A 22669-nucleotide genomic window follows, 5' to 3' on the forward strand; every position below is an offset into this window, starting at 1 on the left:
GCGTCACAGCTGCCCGTTAATGACTTGCACTAATTTGTTCAACAGAACAACAACACAGTAAACAAGGTGTAAAAATTATCATCTTACGAATATAGAAACCACAATCAAAAAGAAAGTACACTCCCAAGAGTGTCTTGTCATATGAGTTGTGTTGAAAGTAGCTCAATTGTTGCCGCTTTGCCAAACACTACAACACATACTACAAACGGCTGTTGGGCTGCTTTTACCTTCGGATTAAAAGAATGAGTGGAATTTAATCAGACTTAAAATAACTGACACCTACCAAGTTAAATAAGCCTTGACCTGCTTGATCACCAGATGAGAGACAGGACACCCCGATCAAATATGAAATTCGAGAGCCGATTAAACTTGTGGCGTCTGCACCGTTTATTGTCGTTTCTGTTCATGAGGACCACTTGGAACAAATGACTGTGTGGGTTAGCTGAGTGCTTCCTAACCATCTTTCAAACGAAAAGCACTCGCTGAGAGACAATGTCCACAATGAGCTCTTTGCCCCTTATTTTTCTGATTAATTAGGCCAGGCCACATCGCTCTCAACGCCGCTGCGCTGCCAAAGGATCTGCACAGAAGACGTTTCTTAAATTACCTTCACCTTTGTCTCTAAATCAGCCAGATGAATAGGCTGTCTTAATGGAAGTGGCCAGTCATGTATATCACCACCCCTGGCATTTTTAGATCAAGTCCTTATTCTCTCTCTCTCTCTCTCTCTCTCTCTCTCTCTCTCTCTCTCTCTCTCTCTCTCTCTCTCTCTCGCTCTCTGTCTCCCATTCTCTTGCTCACTGCCTGGAGTCAGTTGTCAGGAACAGATTGTGACACTTTGTGACACGGCAGTCGGGCAGAATTATGTTGCGCCTCCATCGCGCTGCCGTTACGCCAACAGTTGAATGTCCGTCGGGGGCCTGTGAGAGCTGGATAGCACATCTCCGCAAGTGCTGCGGGCACCCCTGCCTCGTCCCCCCCCCCCCCCGCATTCACAAGTGTTTTAACTCATCCTCGGCTGATTGTGTTCTCCAGAAGTGTAGTTGGAGAGAGAAGGAAAAGCGTTGTGCGGTTGTGTGTGGTGACCCACTATGAGTGGCCCCAAGGTTGAGAATGCAAGGCACTGGTTTATCCCTGCTAATTATTTACTTCAACTTGAGGCCGGCTTTATCCTCGAGAAGTCAGCCAGGGTTGCACCGTTGAAGACGGAGTCACTTGTCAGAGACTGAATATTACACTGCTGTACAGTATGTGCTGCTGAACCAAGCTCTTTAATTGTTGAAATTGATATAGAGTGTGCTAACTGGGGTAAAATACTATACTTGCTGATGCTCGCTGAACACGTTCCCTCATTGCTGCGTATGATAAATCTATTCTCATGGAAGATTAATGGGCTGCAGAAGTGGTGTTGAATGTCATTGTTGAAGGTTGAAAGTATCGAGCGGCTGAATCCTATCCATATGTTTTCAGGAATGACATAAATAGGCTCAGCCGGAATCCATTTTGACTTATCAAGCGTAAACCCGTGCCAGAGCCACAAGGTACTTGCCAAGTATTCTGGCTCCGAGGCCTCAAATAACAAATCCTATTCCACATAATTTCCACTGAAATTGGCCATAGCCGTGTGTTGCCACCCTGTTTTTTATTTTTTTTTACTTATACGCCGCGTGTCCCTCAGCTCTCGGCTACACGTGGAATCTGCATTTTTTTTTCTTGTAACCGGACCCCCATAGCCCAGACCCCCATAGCCCGAATTTTTTTTCATTTTTTTATGTCACACCAGGCTCCAGTGAGGGAGTCTCTCCTCTCTTTGTTCCAGCCCTTTCAGCACGGAGGCTGTTCCGGTGGGGTAAGTTGAATAAGAGGAGCCCGGAGGAATCTCTACAAAGGTCTCTCTCTGATTGGATGCATGCGGAGCCTAAGGAGAGAGTGCCGGTTGCCATAGCAATGAGAGAAATGTGGGAACTGGCTGTAGCGAGGAGAAAGGGGAAGTGGCGCTTTTTCGTGTGTGTGTGTGTGTGTGTGTGTGTGTGTGTGGTGTTGTTTTTTGTTTTTTGTTTTTTTGCGATTGGACGTCCCCCCTCTCATTCAACAGCCCCCACCTCTCCGAACCCACAGGACCCTCACCCACATAAACGCAGACACACACGGGCACGCAAACGGCATTACACGTACCTTTCCCCCTCCACAGAGAAGCCTGGCTGGGGTGTGTACCTCAATCACAGCGGCACAGTGGGGGTAACCCAGGCCCAAGCTGGGAGGTAAAAAAAAACACAATCAGGCTCACCGGGGGCACAGCAGCATACCCCCCCCCCCAGAAATATAATTACTGTCCATTCATGGCTACATGCCTTACCTCCTCTAGCTTAACAAATCAACAGTACCTCCTGTCATCAGTCATTCACGCCACTTTAAACCGAGAAAAGACAGCCTGCGCCTCTATCAAGGTACTCTATCACTTGTGTCACTGTGAATACAAAACCAACAGTTGTCACGCACTCTTTTATGCTAGCGGTTTTCTGTGCTGGAGCGTGTGTTTGTTTTCGTTTCTCTACACTCCTGAGGACCAGACGTCCTCATAAGGATAGTGAAATCACAAACCATCCTTGTGCCGACATATTTTTGGTCCCCACGTGGGAAAGGATTATTTGTGGGCAAGGGGTTCGGTTTACGTCCGGGGTTGCAGTTGGGGTTGTTGTTAGGTTTAGGTCGAGTATGAAAGTCAGCTGTTGGACTCGGGGTTAGGATTATGGTTGGAGGTCAGCCATAGCCATAGTCAACTGTTGGGCCACTTCTCAGTCAGTCAGTCAAGGGACAATCTCCAGCAGAGCTGGTGTTAAAGAAACTTGCAGAGGTGGAAAAACCCGGTCCAGAAACCCTAACCGTGTCTTTACTCCATCCATGTATTAAACCAGCTGATTTGGGAAACTAGCCAGTGCAGTCTGACGGTTTAGTACATGGGTGGAGTAAATACAAAGTTATGGTTTTTACTTTCTGGATCGGGTTTTTCCACCTCTCAAAAGCAAGACATCCGTACCAGTTTCAGTTTCAGACCAGATCTGCCCAGGACAGTGGAACACCAACAGGCAAAGCAGAAACTGTGTCATGATCGGGGAAGTTTGAAATTGAGAGTTTCAGGAAGACGACAAAATAAGAATACGGAATTTCAGAGGACGAGGAGAGAAATGGACCACAGCAACTTTCATAAGCTGCTTGGGTCCATTTACATACCTGGTGCTGGAAGGTGACAGGAGATGTTCAGTCCACGCTGACAACGTGCAGCCGAGAAGAGGGGCAATTAAAAAACCGGATCGGTACTTAACTTTCGAGGACAAAGATCTGCCGTCATTTAGCCCAGCTGCTGCCTGCCGAACGTGAACAAGTGCGTAGAAACCTCCTGGCATGGAAGAGTCGGAGCAGAACCTCGGCCTGGGAAGCTCAGCCCAGCCCACCAAAGCTCCCATTCCTCCATCTGCAAAAGATACTGTCGCTGCTGGGTCCCCAGTGCTTCAGATACCGAGATATCCTGAGGGACTCCGGAGTGGCCCCAAGAGATTGGACTTGTAATTAGTTAATAGAAAAAGGGTACAGAAAATACCCGTTGCCATAGCGGACTTTGAGGTTTTTATTTTTGCTAAGTCTTAAATTTAAGGGGGAGGAATGTAGTAGGTTGAGTTTAAGAGGTTAATGTGTGTGTGTGTGTGTGTGTGTGTGTGTGTGTGTGTGTGTGTGTGTGTGTGTTTTGTGGTGTGGGGTATTGTTGAGGGACAAGCGGGCTGTGAATGCCATGCATATATGGATTCCACAGGAAGCTCTGCCTGTTCACGACCCCGTTCCTCCTCTCCGCTGTGTCTGGCCCACAGACACAGCGGTGTAATACACATCCTCTCTCATGCATGTGATCCTGCTATAATCCCGGTGCAATTCTACATCACATATGAGTGCACGCTTAGCTGCGGGCAATTTTCCTCATTTGTACTAGAATAATATTTGCGATTAAGCCCCGTGCTCCACTTTTCATCACGAAACATCAACTTGGTCCAGGTTTTGTCCCAGGTGACTTGCAAAGAGATTTTGCAAGAAATGGGGGGGGGGGGAGAAAAAAAAAACATCACTTCACTAATGCCCCAACAGTCATTTTATTGCAGTTCCCAAATACATTATCATTTGACTAAGGACCAAGATGAGGAAAGAGATATATGTTACCCCCCCCACACACACACAACCTCTTCAGCTGCCCAAATATGATCTGATATGGTCTCTGTTAAAAGGTAATTGAAAGATTAAATGAAAAGACTACATGGACATATTTGATATTCAGGAGTCAGCTTCACCCAGTACCGTCCATGCAGTGTCTTTGTCCACGTCTGCGTCTAGGTTTTGTTTTTGTTTGATGGCTGGGAGAGCGGGCGATGGATCAGCTGGGAGACCTTGGTCTGCTGCATCCTGTGGGCCCAGGGACCACAGCCCTGCCTGGAGCTGTGCCCAAAGAGGTGACGCCGAGGGTGGCCTGACAGGACACAGAAGCGGGACAGGCTAAACTAACTGCTAGCCCATGCAGACCGGCAGTTCCGATAACAGCAAGGGTGGTCTGGCGGCAGCCTCGCCTAGCCTTGGCTGTGTTTTTAGCGTCGTCGTGTGGAGTGCGGGGAGGTGTGTCGAAGGTGTCTGACTGTGGGAGCTGGCGTTGGATCAGCTGAGGGAACTTGGTCTGCCGCATCCTGTGGGCCCAAGGACCACGGCCCTGACCGGAGCTGCGCCCAAGGAGGAAGCACCGAGGGCGGTCTGACAGGACTCGGAAGCAGGGCAGGCTAAGCTAACTGCTAGCCCATGCAGACCGGCAGTTCTGACAGTCATTCTGGCTGGCATTCGTTCTCCTGGACAGTGATTTTTTGTTGTTGTTTAGTTTAGATATATGTGTTAGTTTGCGTATGTGTGTTCTTGTAGTTTTTTGGATATGTTGTTGTCTTTGTGTTGCACCGCTGTGAGCTGGGGGAAACGATGTACATGAAATGAAACAACAAATAAAGTGTTTCTGATTCTGAAATCCAAGAATCCCTTATCACGTCTACATTGGCTGTACTGTAGGCTCACAAAATATAGAGTACACATGGAGAGGAAGGATGGAGGCGAACTGAAACATTTGCGAGGCATTGAAGAAGCAACGCGTTTAACTTGGCGTAACACCACAACATCTGCAAGGAAGATTTGAGCTCGCCATCTGAGGACGTGCATACAGATAATGTAGCGCTCGGCATGTGTTTGGAAGAGAGCTGGGGTTTTTATGCTTTGACAGGCTACAGTTTTACACCACTGTCTGTCTGTATCAGGCCCCGCTCTCGTCCCCGGTGCCACAGCGGGGCATGTTCTTCTTATTCCAGCCCTGTACGTCTGACAGGATTACTGTGAGGCATTCGATGTCACGTCACTTTTATTACAGACAGCAACGCAATTTCCCTTAAAACACAAGGCAGAATCACCCCAGTTGATAGATAGATAGATAGATAGATGGATAGATGGATAGATAGATAGATAGATAGATAGATAGATAGATAGATAGATAGATAGATAGATAGATAGATAGATAGATAGATAGATAGATAGGATAGATGGAACGAAGGATAGATGGATAGATAGAAGGTTAGATGGAAGGAAGGATAGAAGGATGGCTAGATAGACAGCTAGATGGAAGGATAGATAGATAGATAGATAGATAGATAGATAGATAGATAGATAGATAGATAGATGGAAGGGTGCTAGATAGATAGATAGATAGATAGATGGATAGATGGATAGATGGATAGATAGGATAGATGGAACGAAGCATAGATGGATAGATAGATAGAAGGTTAGATGGAAGGATGGATCGATAGACAGCTAGATGGAAGGAAGGATAAATAGAAGGGTGGATGACTAGATGGAAGGATAGATAGATAGATAGATAGATAGATAGATAGATAGATAGATAGATAGATAGATAGATAGATAGATAGATAGATAGATAGATGGATGGACACACAAACAGGCAGATTTCTTGAGCCAGAGATAGAGAGATACTAGCACTGGATTTACAGTTGCTGAAAATGATTCCAGAGACATTATTTCCCTCAAGTCATGGGCTTAAGTCAAATTTGGAAGCGAAATGAAATTGCCAGCAGTGAAAAAGCAGACTAGGTAGGAGTTCATGAGTAGAGAAATAACATTTTCATTTGTTTCTGCTCCCAAGAGGGATGAGCGGGGTCTTGGTAAATAGAGACAGCTATGAGAAATGATTTTTTTTTGGGGGGGGGGGGTCAGGTGGGGGGTTGGCAGGATATTGTTTTAACGTGTACTTATCCACCTGCAATCTAGATGTCAGACACGGGAGTCCACAGGACGGCCGCTCTGCTGCCCTCTTTATGGCACACGAGTGTCGGCTGCACCGTGCCTCCAATTGTTTCTCTTCGGGGGTCCCGTTTCCACTAGAGATTCTGTTTGTTTTCTTCTTCTTCTTCTTCTTTTTTATGTCATCCTAAGAGCAGCCAGCTGATGCTTCCTCCCAGATTTTGGGCTCGCTTATAATTTGGAGCTTCACTCCGAGCTGAAAGGAGAAATCCCGTCTGAGCCCCGGAGAGGTCGCTCCCCCGTGCTCCAACGAGAGACAGTATTGTTGTTTGCTTCTCTGCAATAACAGTGTACCAAGAGGGATGCCTTTTACCTTTGACTGAAGCCACGAATTAGTGTTAGTCGACTTTTCCCGTTCCACCCCGTCTTGTTGTGTTGTGTCTCTCTTTGTGTCTGTGTTGTGGAGGATGGATGGCCTGAGGTGAAAATGTGTCACAAGTCCGTCTTCTGTTGTTGTTGTTGTCATGTTCTCCTTAACTTGTCAGATGCATTGGACCCCAAGCCCCTCATCTTCCACCTCTGTTGTTACGTGATACGTTCGCTTTTGTACTTAATAGTGGTAATGTACTTTAGTGCAAATCCAATCACAGGCACAGTGAACATGTAATTGGATATACAGCAGTCAGTGTGTCATCTTTTTAAAGGGAAATCTGCTTTCCGAGATTTTTTTTGGGGGGGGGGGTTCTTGTTATTATCATTATTATTCTGACAGGACGTGGAAGCAGAACAGGCTACGCTAACTGCTAGCCCATGCAGTCCGACAGTTCCAAGTTGTTTTTTTCAAGTACTTTATTTGTCACATGCAGAGAAATACAGTAAAACGTGTAGTGAAACGAAGGGGGGGGGGTTCTCCGTCTGTCACTGTGTGAAAAAAGACATAGGCCTAGATGAGACAAACGATCAGTGCATTCTCAAGTCAGAATAAACAATAAATAGAAAATAAAAAACCTAGCTGTCTCAAGTATGTGAAAGGTCGTATATGTTGAGAGTTCTTATGGCCTGTGGATAGAAACTTCTCTTTAGACCCCGATAGCCCCAATAGCCTGAACAGTCCGTTGTTAGGGTGAGAAGTGTCGACAGTCATCCTGGCATTCGCTCTCTTGGACAGGGATTTTTTTTTTCTTCTTTTTTTCCTGGGTTCGATCCCCGGGGTAGTCCAACTTTCGGGGGGTCGTCCCGGGTCGTCCTCTGTATGGAGTTTGCCTGCTCTCCCCGTGTCTACGTGGGTTTCCTCCGGGTGCTCCAGTTTCTTCCCACAGTCCAAAGACATGTAGGTCAGGTGAATCGGCTGTACTAGATTGTCCAAAGGTGTGAATGTGTGTGTGTGTGTGTGTGTGTGTGTGTGTGTCTGTCGGCCCTGTGTGATGGTCTGGCAGCCTGTCCAGGGTGTCTCCCCGCCTGCCGCCCAGTGACTACTGGGATAGGCTCCAGCATCCCCGCGACCCTGAGAGCAGGATAAGCGGTTTGGATAATGGATGGATGGATGTTGGATATATGTATTTTTGTAGTTTTTTGTAGTTTGGATATGTGTATTCTTGTAGTTTGGATGTGTTTTTGTCTTGGTGTTGCACTGCTGTGGGCTGGGAGAAACGACGTTTCGTTTCGTTTCATGTGCGCAGGTGCGTGGAATGAAATGACAAGTAAATGTTCCTGATTCCTGATATTAGGGGATTATTTACTAGAATTCTGTCAAGTACCATGTGATGCAAGAGCAGTGAGTGAGCTCCTGTGTACTCTGGCTCTCTGTTGAGGTTTATTTATATATTACATTACGATCCGTGATTAATCTCCAGGAGCAGAGCCTTGATGCAGAGCTGTCAGCAGTGATGTACTCCCAGGTGGTTACGGCTGCTTCCCTGCCGCCCGGTACCACCAGACACATGAAGCACTTGTCACATAGCCCGTCCTGATTATAGTCGATATTGACATAGGAATTGAACAAGTGTACGCAATAAGGGGATTAGTGTTTCCCAAGAGGCGTGTCCCCCCCCCCCGCCGCCACACCCCCACACCCCCAGGTCCTGGTGAGGCATGCCGAGCCCTTTGAGGTGCTCGATTCATGCGAGCAAAACCTCGTCTCGCTGCAGTCGTGTGTAAATAGAGACAAAGGACGGAGATTAATTTTACCGTCCATTTTAAACAGCACAGCGGTGGTCTTTTCGTCCAAGCGGGGGTGAAATTGTGCGTGGCCTGTTGTTGCAAAAACGTTCCCCATTAATCAAAAAATCCGCTGCGCTCTTCATTCACATGCATGGGACATGTGATTCAGGCCCCTGTCTGGCTGCGTTGCAGTGCGTGCTCCGCGGAGCAGCGTTTCCGCTTCGGTAAGCTGCCAAGACATGTGTAGAATCGGTCGACTTCAGCACAGTTTGAGTGATCACCGCTCATGAGGGATGCGTCAGAATGAGAACTCCCGAGCTGTTAGACGTACCATGAATGTTTCTTTCTTCTCTTCGTTCTCTCCTTATTTTTACTTCAGTGTTCTTCGGTGTTTGGTTTTGTTTTTTGTTTTTTTTCCAGTGTGTAATCCTAAATAACATCTCATCCCTTCATTGATCTCTACTTTGAATGTGAACTGTGTCACTCCGAACATTTAAACTACCGGTAGTCAGCAAGCTCACAGTGCAGCGGGTGTGGAATATACGATTAATTCCTCCTTGTAACAAATAGCGCTGCGGTGCGTGGATGTAAAATCTTTGCTAAACTAATTAATCTATTGGCTCTGACATGTTAAAAGGGAGTCACCCCGGCAGTGTTTGGGCAACAGTGAGGGGGCAAAGGGCGGCACAGGGGCCATTAAGGACAGGGGATTGGATGAGATTAACCTTGACCTACTCCTTTGGCCCTTGGCCCGGCTGGCCCAGGGAAAAAAATGGAATTAGCCAAGCCAAACTGAGCGGGGCCATCTGATTCAAAGCCCTCATCCAATTACTGCCTTATCTCCTGGCCAAATGAGATCAATGCACCGAGGGCAGGGAGACCTGGCAGCCTGGCGAAGGTGCGATAATCAGCAGCAGGGAGCGTAGCACTTAACTCCCCCGTGTCCCTGAAAGAGCCAGTTCATGTGTTAGCAGCGCCGCTCGCTGCCATCACCGGCTCAGCTCCTGCTGGAGCCCGACCTGCACTTTGCATGAGGTCAACCTACAGTGCAGTGCAACGCATTTAGGAATTCAAGCTTTCAGCTTTCAAGTGCAGCACTTTGGAAGGTGGATATTGTGTGTAATTTGCGTTTTGTCTTTTATCCTTGATGGGTTTACCCTGCAGATTACAGTGGCTAAAAGCTACACCGAGAAAAAAGCCATAATTACTTTTTATCTGAATTGCATATGAGAGACACTTTTAAGCACTGTATAGTGGTTAAGAACAGCCCTCCATGACTAATATAGTCCACTGCTAATTTTCTTGTCAATTAGGGGGAAAAACAAATGTTGGACGTTTAGAGGTGTAATTAGGAAAATAATTAACCTATGTGTGCACCATAAAAGCAGACAATTCAGCTCTCTACCCACACCTGTTGAAATGGAGATGTGTTTTGCTGGATGAAATTCTGGTATGAAAAAAGGAGCCCAATTAAAAGCGATATTGTGCATCATTAAAAATTACATTTTGCCCTGTTTTAATTCGGGTCATTTCTTTTAATTACATTTCTCTGCTCTTAACAAATTCAGTACAATTTAAGCTACTTTGAATAATGTCTTTAGACTTCAGACCTAAAATCAATTATTCCTTGTTTAACTTTTCAGTTCCTTTACAAAAATTAACAATTACATGTAATTCTCCCCCAACTGGTATGTACTATAAATGATAAAGTGCACTGGTAGTCCTCAGTAAATGACCATATGGGTCGATTTTTGAAATCTGAAAAGGACTCATGAGAACATTTTTGACTGCCAGTATAGCGCCCCTTGTGGTCAAAGTGTTGAACGTCGTGCCAGGGACGTTCTATTGGAAACAACCGTGGATGTATTATAGTAGAAATGGATACCGGATCTAAAAATGGCGCCTGTTTCAGGCTTCCGGGTTACTTCCGGGTACATGGGGCCCACTGAACATGCGCAGTAGTGTTACTCCCATCATGCCTTTAGGCTGTGAGAACGAGCCAACCGCGTTCAGGATCCGGCGCTGCGCGGTCATGAATGCTATGCTAGCGGACTTCATGGATACATAATAACACTACTACAGGACTTACTTGAAACCATGGATGTATTTATACAAATGGCAAAAAACAGAGTCTAACAGGTGACCAATAAATGCGACGCAAAACCACCGACTCAGAATATCGTGGCGAGAGAAAGAGAAGCTCATCTTTGTGTCATTTATTCTCCTTCACCTTTGATTTGTGTTCGTCCCAACAGAGTTCGTTCACCCAGCAATGATCCTCGCTCCCGAGACACAACATGACCGCGCGTGTAGTTCTCGTACACAGCCGTGACGTCATGCAGAAAAAAAAATTCGGAGCTTTTGGAATTTAAAAAAAAAAAGATCAAAACCCCATGGCTTAAAAATATACAATACAAAGAGTAATAGTTGACCATGATTACAGCTGCAGGTGTCCTGCCAGCAGCTTTACAGGCGTCTCTTTTACAGTGGTGGTCTGTGGGGGAAATGCGTTTTGGGCCGCAGGGGATTTTTTTTTTGCTGCAGTACCGCGAGTGACCACTGGGGGAAAATTCCACTTCTACTATAATACATCCATGGAAACGACGCGATGGATGAAGGCGGCCCATTGAAATGTTCAACACAACGAGCGCTCGGAAAACACAACCCAACAATAACCCTAAACATATTCATAACCACTACCTGACTTTAACCCAAAACTTACCCACTATAGAGATGTAACCCTAAACTTTACCACTTAACCACTACTTAACTAGCTTTTAACCACTATCTAAATTCAACCACTGTAGCAGTTGCCATCATGTCGAGTCTGCACCCACCATGGCACCTTATGAGAGGCCTTATGAGTGTGTGTGTGTGTTCTGTTTTGGTTTTTTTGCAGAGGTAATAATCTGGCTTTTTTTAACGTAACGATCTGTCATATATTGGTGTTCCAAACAATGGATCTGTTGGGTCGGTTTTGGGGGTATGTCAGGTAGCGACAGACAATGACGCATGCTCAAAGGTGGAAAACCATTTGAAACGTGTCGTCAAAATGGAAGTCGTTTACTTGATGAAAAAAGCCCTCATATTTATCCCTGATGCGCCTGCCATGCCACTGATTGTACGGCGCCGCTGATGTGTCCCTCAGCCATCTGGAGGAACGTTCTCTACCCACCGTATGGCTGTAGAGGGAGCCATTCCAGTGGATTTATGGTTGGCTATATCTTCTCACGCTTCCATCCTGGGCACGCGTTTCCACCGGAGAGCAGTAGGTGGCTCGGAAAAAGAGCCTCTGTCCTTCAACTGTGGCCCCGTGGTCGCACATCCACCACGTTCCCTGTCCTCCTCCTTTCACCTCCTCCTCACCCTCTCTTCCCTCTTCTCTTTCTGTGTCCCTGGCTGCTCCGCCTCTCCTCGGCCCAGTTAGATTTAAAGTCCTCTTAAATTCACCGCAGCAGGCTGGCCGCACAGGGAGTCCTGGCATCACAGGGGCACTCTGACAATCAGCACCCGGCTAGAAAGCACTAATGAGCATGGTGGGGGGTGCGGGTGGTAGGGGTGGTAGGGGGTGGAGTCTGCCATTGGCGGCACACAGACTATAGCGGCAGAGGGGGTTTGTTAGGAAGCAAAGGAGTGGGCTGGCATGTTGTTTGGCCGGGTCCGGCGTGGCGCTGACTAGATTCGCTTCCGGGGGGGGTGGGGGTGGGCAGAGCAGCAGTCAGTTTGGGAAAATATCACAGCCCATTAGTTAGGAGCAATGAAATGGAGTCAACTTCTGGGACTCCATTAGGCACGCTGCGCTTAGGCAGACGGCGTCCCTCGGCGTGATGTTGCTATTCTGGAAGGATTGAGCACAGAGATATAATTGGACTGGGGAAATCAAGCAAGTTTCAGTGGTCCTGGTGGGGCTCTCAGACAGAAAATGAGAACACAGGCCTTTGTATTTTCTCTCCCGCTCCCTGTTAGCTTTACAGCTCTTTTTGAAAAACAGGAGCGAAGGAGGCAGTTCATGTGCTGTTTTTTTTTTTCCCATCCTCACCTCCTCATTTCTCTTATTGGATTATATCCTTTGCGTTACATTCTTTTTTTCTTTTTCTTTTTTCATTTGCAGCTCCGGCTCTGGCTAACCCTAAGCTAAACAATATGCATTCATTCACACGCATCTTTCTCTAAGCGTTGATGAGGCGGAGGATTGTACTCGATAATAAAAATGGCTTAGTCCAAGACGGGCTGCTTGCTAAGCCTCGGAAGGCTGTTTACCGCAGATCGCTGCCAGCCGACTGCCCTACGTCGCTGTCTAGAACCACGTCTACGGAGGTAATGCTCTGCTATTGTACACCGTCACACTGGCATTTCACCGCTTTTCTGCCTTTCCCCCCCCCTGAAATGCCCCCCCCCTCCCCCCGAGATGATGTCTGGATGGACCGGCTGACATTTTGGTTTTATTGGGGGACAGCTCAGATGTGGATGGAGCAGACGGGCCTCGGCGCCTCAGGTAATTGATGTACAATTTTTAGCACCGTCATGGGGACGCCTCCACTTTAAAGAAGGCAAAACACATGACGCACCCCCCCCCCATAAAGGCCATTTGACAGTTCTCCGAGATTATATACTGCACGGCAGCAGCCCATCATGTCATTTTAATGTCTTCAGCCAGGTGTCCTGTTCATAAGTACTGAGCAAATTTAAACGTTTCGTACTTTTTACACCGCAAGTCAGTCAACTAGCCCCCGGTGTGTTGCCGTCTCGACGGGGATGGAGGTTGTACTTCCAAATTTAACTTAACCAAACCCTAAATATTACTGCTCAGTAAGGCAGTGAGCACTTACCGTAACTTGTTTAAGGGATTGATGAAGATCAATAAGGATCTATCCATTAAATCCTAATTGGTTTTCGGAGGGATTGATCAGTGTAATTGGATTAGGAGGTGAAACGGGGCTTTTCGGTAAGACAAACAAACAGTCAGTTTAATGGTAAACTCCTTTGTTTTTCCTTGATTTTTTTTTTATGTATGTATGGAGAACAGGGGTTACATGGTCAGTAAGACAAATCTCTTGGTTTTCTTCTTCACTGAACCGCTAGTTTTCTTTTAATACTATATGGCACATTTTATGCATGAAAATGCAATGCTGCGCACTTGACATCATGTGAGCTGCAGAGGTCAGTGGGTAATCGTAGAAATGGAAAACGGATGAAACAAAAAACAGATATTCCTGATGGTTTCGTATCTATGGGCAGTATAGGTTTTATGCCACATCAGCCCTGACATGAAGTGTCGAGGGGTTGAAATATGCTAATATATGAGTCAGGGAGATGTACTGCTCAACAAAGGCGGCGCTCGGCCTCCTCGCCTGCTCTCTCGCTCTTTGTCCTCTGTTCCTAAAACGATGTCCCCGTAGCCGGAGTGTTGACATTTGCGCGTCTCTTGGGAAGACATCGCCATGAATGTTATCAGCGGCTTAAAGGCAGCCCTCAGCTTCCATACGTCTCTGATAGGTGCTCAGCAGCCCGGGCCTTAAATGGCACACCCAGCCCCAACCTTCAACCCCTGACCCATCTGTGGGCCTGAAGAAATGCCGCCGCCCCCACCCGACAGCCTCTTTGATGGTCGTGATGGTGGTGGGTGGGGTTACCTTGTAAAGAATGGGTATAATGGAGGGTAAAAAAAGTGGCCAGCGATTTGAAATGGCCGCACTAAGATCTAATCAGGTGGTGGTGGCCATGCCCTTTTTTAGAAGTTGCACCACTCAGAGGCAGCCGGCGGTCCCTCTGAGGCCCGGGCCTCACAGGGTGTCTGTCTCATGTCAGCCCCCTCACCTCACGCCCCATATAACCCTCTGCAACACATCATCCACCTCGGTCCTGGCTCTGGATTTATTCCCCCCCTAAAGCGGCCTTGACAGGTTTGTTATCTGTTCACCCGGTCGGCAAGCCCTGGAGAGTCACGGCGCTGGCAGTTAGGAAGGGGAACGCTACAGGAGAAGCGGGGCAAGTAAATGTCAAGTGAACCACCAAGGATGGATATTATAGCTTCTGGGTACCAGAGAGAGTGAGATTGTCTGTCTCTGCTGTCTGTTTTACAGTCTGCCGCTCAAGATGGCAGCCTTCACTGGACTCTTACCCGTATTGATTTTTCAGACAGAGTTATGTGCTGGTTAAAATTAGATAGGTCCCAAAGTGCATTTTTATACACTATCCCCAAATATGGATAAAATGGAAACAAGTAATGATTATCACAGAACTCTTGTACCCCCCCCCCCCCACACACACACACACACACACACCTATTTCCGGGGCCCTATGTGTACTGCTTAAAGAGCAGAGGGATACCGAGAAAAACACATGCTTTTTTTTTCTTTTCTCAGATCTGTGACCTGGGCCACGATAGTGTTTTATAGTTATATAGTAAACTGCAGATAGAGCAACTACCAAAATGGCATCTTTTCCAGTTCAATTAGGTGTTTGGCTTTAATTGGCCAAATGCAGCCATTATAACTATACAATGGTCCTCCAGGTACTGGCAGGATACACGGACCCTCCTGTTTATGCCCGATGTATGTATCACAGACTTATTAACGCTTATCTTTTTACAATCGATTGGTAGAAGAGACGGCAAAATATATTAAGAGCCATCCATCCATCCGTTATCCAAGCCGCTTATCCTGCTCTCAGGGTGGCGGGATGCTGGAGCCTATCCCAGCAGTCACTGGGCGGCAGGCGGGGAGACACCCTGGACAGGCCACCACAGGGCCGACACATTCACCCTTAGGGACAGTTAAATTAATTACTTGATTAAATTAGTTTAATTTAACATAATAAGTTAGCGAAAAATACAAAATGACAGGATTGGATGGGGATTTATCAACAGAAGACATCCATGCACCACAAGTGTCTTTGTTCATGCTTGGCCCCGTGTGTCCATCATTAAAATGTAAAACATGAATATAAAGGCTATAAATATATAGCTGCCATAGAGCCTTCTGTGACATACGTTTTATCCCCTCTGCTATATCGGCTTTAAATAAAGTACCCCTGTGACAATCCTTATCTGTACATCCAATTAAATGCCATGCACTCTTGTAGGTAGTATGTGTTAGTACCTGTGTGTAACTGTATACATGTATGTATTTTTATCTGGAAGTATATGTATGTGTATATATGCAAGTATGTATGAAGGTTAACTTGTTTCCTGATGACATGAACTTGTATTTTACTGTTTGGAGGAATCGTATCTATCTATACATACAGATATCCTTCCATGGTGGCTCACCATGTGTATCCAGGTTTTCATTCCAACTCGACTCCACACCAGGTGATTTCACTGATTAGCAACCCTTCAACCAAAGAGGAAGAATGTATCCGTGAAATCCCCTGGTGTGGAGTCAGGTTGGAATGAAAACCTGGATACGCATGGCTCTCCATGGCACATGGTTAGCCACCGCTGTTCCAGATGTTTTTCAACATGTGTATTGCAGTTCAGTGTACTGTTATATAGATCAAGATCATGTAAACCAAAAGGGTTGTCACAGTTGAAATCCTAAACCCTGCAAATGTTAAGATGTAATTTCAGGGGCATCCAGGTAGCGTAGGAGTGTATTCCGTTGCCTACCAACATGGAAATCGCTGGTTAGAATCCCCGTGTTACCTCCGGCTTGGTCGGGCGTCCCTACAGGCACAATTGGCTGTGTCTGTGTATGAGAAGCCAGATGTAGGTATGTGTCCTGGTCGCTGCACTAGCGCCTCCTCTTGCTGATTGGGGCGCCTGTCTGGGGGGAGGGGGAACTGGGGGGAATAGCGTGATCCTCCAATGCGCTACGTCCCCCAGGTGAAACTCCTCACTGTCAGGTGAAAAGAAGCAGCTGGTGACTCCACATATATGGGAGGAGGCATGTGGTAGTCTACAGCCCTCCCGAATCGGCAGACGGGGTGGAGCAGTGACCGGGACGGCTCAGAAGAGTGGGGTAATTGGCCAGATACAATTGGGGAGAAAAGGGTGGGGGGGGAAATACACAGATAGCATCTAAATATTGAGTAACCAGTAATAAAACTGTAATTCACTGCGCTAGCTCACAGAGTTGATCTTCATCCCTGTTAAAGTTTATTGTACATGGATAATCTCAGACAAAGTTTGGTGTCTAAATCTTAAATTTGGTGTCATCTTCATTCTGCTACTACTACTACTTTCAGCTTTTCCCGTTAGGGGGCGCCACAGTGGATCATCCGTTTCCATCTCTTCCTGTCCTCTGTCACACCAGCCACCTGCATGTCCTCTCTCACCACATCCATAAACCTCCTCTTTGGCCTTCCTCTTCTCCTCTTCCCTGGCAGCTCCATATTCAGCATCCTTCTCCCAATATACCCAGCATCTCTCCTCCACACATGTCCAAACCATCTCCATCTTGCCTCTCTTGCTTTGCTTTCAAACCGTCCAACCTGAGCGGTCCCTCTAATGTACTCCATCCTAATCCTGTCCTTCTTCATCACTCTCAGTGAAAATCTTAGCATCTTCAACTGTGCCACCTCCAGCTCCACCTCCTGTCTTTTCATCAGTGCCACTGTCTCCAAACCATATAACATAGCTGGTCTCACTACCATCTTGTAAACCAGGGATAGGCAACATGGTCCAGAAAGGTCCAGTGTGGGTGCAGGTCTTTGTTCCAACCAAGGAGTTACACACCTGAGTCTACAAATCAGGGTCCCTAGCAAAGACTATTGGCTGATCTATAGAATCAGGTGTGTAAGTGCTTGGTTGGAACAAAGACCTGCACCCACACCGGACCTTTCTGGACCGTGTTGCCTATCCCTGTTGTAAACCTTCTCTTTAAATCTTGCTGGTACTCTTCTGTCACAAATAACTCCCGACACTCCTCTCCACCCACTCCACCCTGCCTGCACTCTGTTCTTCACCTCTCTTCTGCACTCCCCGTTACTTTGGACAGTTGACCCCAAGTATTTAAACTCATACACCTTCGTCACCTCTACTCCTTGCATCCTCACCATTCCGCTGTCCTCCCTCTCATTCACACATAGGTATTCCGTCTTGCTCCTACTGACTTTCATTCCTCTTCTCTCCAGTGCATACCTCCACCTCTCCAGGCTCTCCTCAACCTGCACCCTACTCTCACTACAGATCACAATGTCATCCGCGAACATCATAGTCCACGGACACTCCTGCCTGATCTCATCCGTCAACCTGTCCATCACCATTGCAAACAAGGGCTCAGAGCCGATCCTTGATGTAATCCCACCTCCACCTTGAACCCATCTGTCATTCCAACCGCACACCTCACCATTGTCACACTTCCCTCATACATATCCTGCACCACTCCTACATACTATTCTACAACTCCCGACTTCCTCATACAATACCACACCTCCTTTCTCGGCACCCTGTCGTATGCTTTCTCTAAATCCACAAAGACACAAAGTAAATCCTTATGGCCTTCTCTATACTTCTCAATCAACATTCTCAAAGCAAACGTCACATCTGTAGCGTCATCTTCATTATCCATAACAAACAAAACAAAATTATTTGCTGCATCTTAATCAGAATATTTCTAGACTGGATGCCTAATCTTTAGGTGGGTCGTTACTATCCACACTGCGTTACACACAGTTTGGGGGGGGGGATATCTCCTACCAGTGAACTGTAGAAGCAAGTCACCTTTCTATCTGTGTTTCTGAAGACATGGAAAGATAGTTCTTGTGTGCACATCAGTAACACTTGTGTTAGCGCTGCACAGCACTGTACCGGTACACTAGTATAAAAGGAAAATAATATTACAACACTTGTCTGAATCAATATTTTTGTCTACAGCTATATTTTGCAGCATATGCTGCTTCTTTGTCCACACTTGTCCAAAAAAAAAAATCAGTACTTTTGAGCATGGTAAAAAGTTAACAAAAATGAAGTCAGATTTGCTGTGATTTTATATCTCCCAAGAATTTAACTAAGATTTTTTTTTCTTTTTGCAAATATTGCGGTTGCGTAATATTAAAAAGGAATGTGGCGTTGTAAAACACTGTGAAGTTATCCAACCTTTCATCACATTCTCACTGTAGAAAATATTATTTGGTGGTGAGGAATCCTTAGGTGTAGCTGGACAATGAGTTTGTCTTGGACAGGGGTTGTATTTCTTTACTACTTGATTAAATCACTCTCTTAAGTAGGCCTGCCAGAGCCGTTTTCACTGTCCTGACCTCCAGGAATAGACACACTGTGTCATGCTGGGGGCACGATGACCAGAACATGGCTGAACGTTTGGATTTTTAGCCCGAATCGCAGGAGGTCACTCCTTCTGTGTGTATGATCATCCCCCCTGGCTTCACATACGTATGTATGAAATCTTTTCCGAAGGCCTCTGATCCTCCTCCCACACATGGAGAGGAGAATTCAGTCTAAATTGCAAGATAATTTCTCTGGCTTTAATTGCAAGGTTCCAGTGAAAGCCCTCCTGCACCCTGAAATCCTTTTAGAACAATTTAAACGTTCCGCTTGGTGTGGATTAGTGGATAATGGGTCAGGTACAGACTAGTGGAGGGTTTCTTAGATAGCCTTGGCAGGCCCTAGGGGTGGTGGGGGAGGGTTCATTGTTGGTGTGACAGTTTGGCTGAGTGGATTACATGGAGTTTAGGGGACTGTATTGGATCGGGGCTGAGCCCAATTATCCTCTTGGATTGGATTGCGACTGACTAACCTCCCATCCCAATTTACAGCGTACAGGTGAAAGCCTATAGAACCACACTGCTAGGCAGTCCCAGAAACCATTAAGCTGTAGAGCCCGGAGAGAAAGTAGTCATTTTTTGCACCATGTGAGGGCAAAATTCCTCTCCTCTGCCAACACCACATCTTCTCAAACTGTGAACATCATCATAGATGAATTGAGATGGAAAGCATTTAACTTCTTTTCAGTGCAGCACATGTACTGCATGATGTGGTCACACCTCAGCATGTGTTGAAGGGAAACAGTCATGATTTTCAACATTCTCTCTCTCTCTCTCTCTCTCTCTCTCTCTCTCTCTCTTCATATATATATATATATACAAACATACACACTGTGAATGTAAAAACTTACTTCCTGGTTTACTGATGAGTTGCATTGTGTAAGAAAGTTCAAAGTTCAAATAACTGCTGCAGGGCATCCAGGTAGTGTAGCGGTCTATTCCGTTGCCTACCAACACAGGGGTTGCCGGTTCGAATCCCCATGTTACCTCCAGCGTGGTTGGGGGTGGGATGCCGGAAATGGGTATGTCTCCTGGTCACTGCACTTGCACCTCTCTGCTTGTTCAGGGGGGAGAGGGAATTGGGGGGGGGGATAGCGGGATCCTCCCATGTGCTACATCCCCCTAGTGAAATTCCTCACTGTCAGGTGAAAATAAGCGGCTGGCGACTCCACGTGTATCGGAGGAGGCATGTAGTAGTCTGCAGCCCTCCCCGGATCGACAGAGAGGGTGGAGCAACAACCAGAACAGCTCGGAAGAGTGGGGTAATTGGCCAGGTACAATTGGCACCATAACACCTAACAACAATCGCCATTTTCTTTTGAACCACTCACATGACCACGGCAAACAGTTCAGTGTCCGTTCTACTCTCGTTCAGTTCCTATGGTTGGAACGCTTTCCTTACGTGGTTTACTTTGGCACTGTTAGCCTCACACAACTGTGGCTACCAAGGTAGACAGACGGCTTACTCGTGAGCCGACAGTACATGTCGGCACACACCAGTACCCCAGCTACTTGCTGTTGTAGGCAATATCTCAACATCTTACATTGTTTATGATAACTTGATTTCTATATAAATTGTGTTCACATGGACTCTTTTATGAGTGAATTCTTTTATTAATACTCAGGGTGAGGTTTTGTAGATCCAACCATCCATTATCCGAACCTCTTCCCCTGCTCTCAGGGTCGCGGGGATGCTGGAGCCTATCCCAGCAGGGGAAGACACCCTGGACAGGCCGCCAGGCCATCACACAGGGCGCACACACGCACACACACACACACACACACACACACACACATACACACACCTAGGGATAATTTAGTACGGCCGAGTCACCTGACCTACATGTCTTGGGACTGTGGGAGGAAACCGGAGCACCGGCAGGAAACCCACACAGACACGGGGAGAACATGCAAACTCCACACAGAAGACAACCCGGGACGACCCCCAAGGTTGGACGACCCCGGGGCTCGAACCCAGGACCTTCTTGCTGTGAGGCGACCGTGCTAACCACTGCGCCATCGCGCCGCCCAGTTTTGTTTAAATACTCTACAAATATCGTCGTCATCTGGTTACATGCAGTGTTGCCAGAGGTTTGTTCAGGCGGTCATGCATGGGGATCTGAAATGCTGTTTTCAAGACTGTGCAGCTGCACCCCCCCCCCCATTCACCACCCCTCAAAATCTCTGCTTGATTAAAATGATTCTCATTTTCTAGAAATGAACTCGTGATCAGTTCAGTAATTTCAACCACTCGATGCGTTGTGTCTCTGGTGTATATGAAAGCATTGAAGAGAGTCTACTACCCGTTACATTTTTGAGATGGGAAGTTCTGTCTTGCCCCCTTCCCCCCCAACAAAGCACACGGGGCACTTCTCTCTGTTGTTGGTTTCTTCTCTAAATTCAGTTTGTAAGCTGTGAAATACCAACCTGCTTGAAATGGCTTGGCTGGAAGTAGGGGTCATGGGTACCATGCCCGAATGTAGAAAAAAACCCCACCCGATACACATAGTAAATAATACAATACACATTTACTTTCATACAAGCCACCACTCTTTGTTTTTTGCTTAGGTGGGTATTTTGGAAAATATCTGTCCTTGAATTCCCTCTGCACAAACAAACTGGGATTCGTTTAGATTTGCACACACGTCTGTCTCTCTGGGTCTCTGGGTTTGCTATTGCAGTATATATTGAAGTGTTTTTTTGGTGCGGGGCTTTGTTGCGGGGTGGGGTGCACAGCGATGTTTTACCCCCGGTGTGAGTATGCTAGAGTAAATAAAATCATCTTTTTTGACAAAATGAAAGTGTCCAAATCTACCCCACCACCTCCGTTCTCCACCTTATGTGTATTCTCATATGGTGAGCTGTCAGAGCCACCTATTTCTTTCGTTCTGTCTTTTTTTTCCTTTTTCTCCTTTTTCCTTTTTTTTCATCTTTTTTTTTTTTTTTTTTGCCGGAGACTTGCGAGTGGATAACAACGGCTCCCTCGGCTGTGCTCATCTGATTCCATCAGGAAGGGAAGAAAAGCACCGAGGCACCTTGGGAATATGGTGCCTGAAAATGGTAATTTGCCAGCTTGAGCAAATCCTCGGAGAGTAGGGAAGATGAAGAGTAGACAGATTTCACTTGCTTTATTTATTAAATTTGATAACCGGTACAGGCCTCCAGAGAGGCAAAAACATTCTGCTCTGTGTCATTTGCAAGGAGGGAGAGCGTGGAACGGAGAGCCATCAAAGACGGCTTTCCGATCATTCAGTCAGTCTGATGTTCGGTGCCACTGGCTCCACGACTACCTTCATTCGCTGTACGGTGCTGCTGCTCTCATGGCCCCTCCATAAACACATTATTAATTAATTACCAATAAATATTTTTCAGCTGCATTGCAAAGACCTTTCTAATAGGACCTGCTGCTTAAAGCTGCTATGAAGAATTTGGGGTTTTTGTTCACTTTGTGGTGCCCCCTGTGGACAAACTCGGTAGTTTTTGTAGAAGAACGACGTCATTTCGCATCAAGCATCTCCTCTTGTTGAAAAGCTATTCATTCACTGTCTGGTAGCTGGGATGTTTGTTTTGAGGAGAAGAGTTACGGGTGTCGTGGTGTTTTGGAAAAATAGCTGCTTGGAAGATGTACAGCGATGGGGTAATTGGGATTATGTGTCCCATCTGTGTGCCGTAAATTCCCTCATCAGAACTTGTGGGGAATCCGATCCAGAGACAAGCGTTTGGAATCATTATATAGAAATATCTGATCTTCTCGCCGATGGCCTCATGTGATTATGTTGGTCGTGTAGAGGTGTCAAGATTAAATGAAGACTGATAATCGGTGAAAAACTCATCGAAGTCGCTTTAACCTTCCTTGGCACCAAACCGTCAATCGAGGAACTCGGTCCAAATCAGCTCGGTTTGTTTTTCAGAATTGTGGAAATAGGAAAAGCGAATCACTGTAACATAGATAGATTTTCAA

This window comes from Lampris incognitus, chromosome 8 (assembly GCF_029633865.1).
Source record: "Lampris incognitus isolate fLamInc1 chromosome 8, fLamInc1.hap2, whole genome shotgun sequence".
NCBI lineage: Eukaryota > Metazoa > Chordata > Actinopteri > Lampriformes > Lampridae > Lampris > Lampris incognitus.